This window comes from Cebus imitator, unplaced genomic scaffold (genome assembly GCF_001604975.1).
Source record: "Cebus imitator isolate Cc_AM_T3 unplaced genomic scaffold, Cebus_imitator-1.0 Scaffold61, whole genome shotgun sequence".
Taxonomy (NCBI): Eukaryota; Metazoa; Chordata; class Mammalia; order Primates; family Cebidae; genus Cebus; species Cebus imitator.
In genome coordinates this window covers 12,240,596-12,244,344 of record NW_016107376.1, presented here as the reverse complement: position 1 = coordinate 12,244,344, position 3,749 = coordinate 12,240,596, and positions in this window count along the sequence as shown.

The window sequence follows — 3,749 nt, the reverse complement described above, 5'->3', positions numbered from 1 at the left end:
AAATTATATCTAGTTCTTTACAGAATGCAGGTTATATCATTATGAATACATGTATTTCTGAGTCATTCTTATTTGCTATCAAATTCCTAAGATTATATATACACATATATATAAATAGAATGATTTTCATGTCCTATACAGTTATGTGTGTAAAATTTAAAAATTGATTAAAAACATTAATTTACTGTGTTCATAAACTGAAAGACTCATATGATGCATATATATTAGAATAAGTAACAGGAGAACTACTGACAATTCCATGTGATGACAAGAATGTAGAGCAACTGAAACTCTCATCCATTACTACTGAAAATGCAAAATGTTACAGCCACTCTGGAAAACAGTTTGGAATTTCTTATAAATTGAAATATATTTATACAGCCTCAAAATATTTCCCCACAAATGACTTTTAAATAACACAGAGAAGGAAATAACTTTATAACAAAGATGTGATTAAAGTGAAGATCACTAGTAATGAAAAAAAAAAAATCATGTGCTCCATGATAAATGCACTGAGAAGAGTGCCACATCTCATCTGTGGTATTCCATCATCAGATCAACCCAAATTGAGCTTCACTCTACAAATAACTGGCTTGCACACATAAAAAGGTCAGTGTTAAGGTTATAAGAATTGGTCCATGTATGCAAGCTGATGAGATTTGAAGAAGATCTAAATGTTCCAGAATAAAGTAGGCTAAAGAGACATGACAAATTATGTAACATATGTCACCCTGAAATGGAAACTTTGTAGATTTTTTAATGCAGGTCAGCATGGGACAATCAGTAAACTTTGATTAAGGTCTATATATTACATAATGAATAGTAAGACGTCAGAGATTTATACTTAGATTACATAAGAGACTTTTTTTGTTCTAGTGAAATACACTGAAGTTTGGAGGGTAAAAGCATATCATTTTTGTAACTTGCTCTCAAATGATTCAGAAAAAAAATATGACTATATATGGAGATAATTACAAAGCCCACTGGTAAAATACTAACTATTGAGGAATCTTAGTGAAGACTATATATATAGTGATTCTTTATTTATTGTTCTTGTTCTTAGGAGGTACATATTAAAGTGTGTCTCCTAAATCACAAAAAAACATACCAATCTTAATATTTGGAAAAAAACAAATATCCCACTATTGATGAACTCTCATGAATCAGAATACTATTAAAATACCTATTTGGTACCGTTGTACCACTCTATCACCATTGTGATAGGGAGGTACTACCATACCAAATGTGATAGGGTGGTTCTACCGTACTAAGTAGTTATTAAGATTTGTATGCTTTTTACTTTAAAATTTTAAATTGTACTTCTATCTTCTTTTATTTGATCTCTATACAAATAATGTGAGGTGGTTGAGGTAGATATATATCTTTATTTTTTATGTAAAAAATAATTAAGATGCAAAATGGTTACACATAGTTACTATTAGTCAGAAAGTTAGTGAATGGCCAAATCAGGACCAAAATCACTATCCAAACTTCCAAAACATGAGGGTAGAAGTAGAATTCCATTTAGTCTTTTTTTTTCTTTTGACACAGAGTCGTACTCTGTCACCCAGGCTAGAGTGCAGGGGTGCAATCTCTTCTCACTGCAATGTCCATCTCCTGGGTTCAAGCCGTTCACCTGCCTCAGCCTCCTGAATATCTGGAATTACAAGTATGTGCCACCACACTGGCTAATTTTTGTATTATTAGTAGAGACAGGGTTTCACCAAATCTACCAGACTGGTCTTGAACTTCTGACCTCAGGTGATCCACCAACATTGGACTCCCAAGGTGCTGGGATTACAGGTGTGAACCACCATGCCAGGCAGAATCCCATTTAGACTAATGGACATGCTTTTTTACAACGAAGATTTTACTCAGACTCAGACAATGTAAGACCTCATATAGAATAACATTTCAGGATATTTTTCATACTCAGTTAATGAGCAGACATTGAGAAAAGAAATCATATGATGACTTCACAGTACAAGAAAGAACGTTTATTAAGTGCTGTATTGGATGTGCTCAAATTGAGATTATAGAGGACTATATCTTAGCATTTTTGAGAAAAGGTAATAGGAGTCTCATATATTCATATATAGTTTTGTGATTGAAAATGCAGTTCAGGAGTTGGATTCTAGAACCAAGCTGCCTGGTTCAAATATCAACACTACAACTTAACAAGTCTCCGTTTCTCAGTTCATATTTACATATAGGTGTATATAACTGAATGATAAAATGTCCTTTGTAGAATAGAATTGAATATACAGTAAGTGTAAATATAAACAATTATCTTTTTATTTTGCTAAAACACAGGATTTTACAAATGAAAAGTGAGGCTTTGTCGTTAATAAGCAAAACAGTATTCATAAGCAAAAAATGTAGAACAAAGATGTTCAAATATAATGGGCAATTGGACCTTTGGAGTCTTGCAAAAAGAAAGATTAAATAATATTAGTAATTCAGTTTAAGATTGTTTAGATGTAGCACTATTAGGGGATAATCTTATTTTCAAGTTTGATAAGAAAGGAATGTTGAAGTAAAATGAACCATATTATTTGAGAAGCTTACTAACATCACAATTGGAATAGGTTCCATGGAACTAAATTGAAGGAAGACAAATGAGGGTTAAAAAAAACAAAAAGAAGAAAGGAACTATGTGTGATCATTAAAATATAGATGCTTCTTGATTTACAATGGGCTTACATCCAAAGAAACTCATTGTAAGTTGAAAATACTGCATGTATAAAATGCATTGAATACACTTAACCTACATAACACCATATCTTAGCCTACTCTACTTTAAATGTTCTCAGAACACTTACATTAGCCTTTGTGTTGGATTATTTTGCCTAACTGTAGGCTGTTTTATAATTAAATATTGAATATCTCATACAGTACATATTACTATCCCAGGAAAAGATTAAAATAAAAAATTTGAGGTACATTGAAATTGCAACATTTCCCCATTATTTAAAGTTAAAAAATAGTAAGTAGAGCCATCATAAGTGAGGGACTGTCTGTACTAGAAATTAGAGGAGAGTTAGAGAGAAGCATACATGGAATGATCTGAGCAACTATTTCTTTAATGTGTTTGGAACTTTAACACTCCTCAGACCTCTCGGAGGTAAAGGAGACAGACAGCGAGAAGGCAATCTCGTGTGAAACACTAGCAATAGAGTATGGCAGGATTAAATGGTTTCCTGGAGGGGGTACTAAACCAAAAAGAGGAGAGGCAGTTACTTCACAATAAACAGTCATCGGCTTTCTTTCAGATAAACACAGTCAACGTGTCTCAAAACAATGCCTTAAATTAGTTGAATAACTGTAATTTTCCCCAACTGGTGAATCTCAGCAAAATATAACATATAACTCTGTTTAGCCTTGCTGAATAACTTTCATTAAATTATAAAAACAACAACAATGGAAAAGTGAGAATGAAAAATACAATTTGCATTTGACATTTGAACCATGAAATTTTGACTTGTAAGCTTTTAAAGGATTTGTAGTAATTGCTAAAAGATTTTGGAAGCTGTATGATCTTTAGCTTGTATTTGTTAACACCTCTATTTCTTTGAGGCAATCAAATTGGGTTCAAGTCTCTAGGTATGTTTGAGTATCATACACAGTTATTACTTTATATATAATGACCAAAGGAATTTTAATATTTATGTCAAAGAAGAAACAATGCAAATAAAATTGTTAAAGCTTTATACATTTTTAATATTCATAGGCTACAAATGATAGGAACA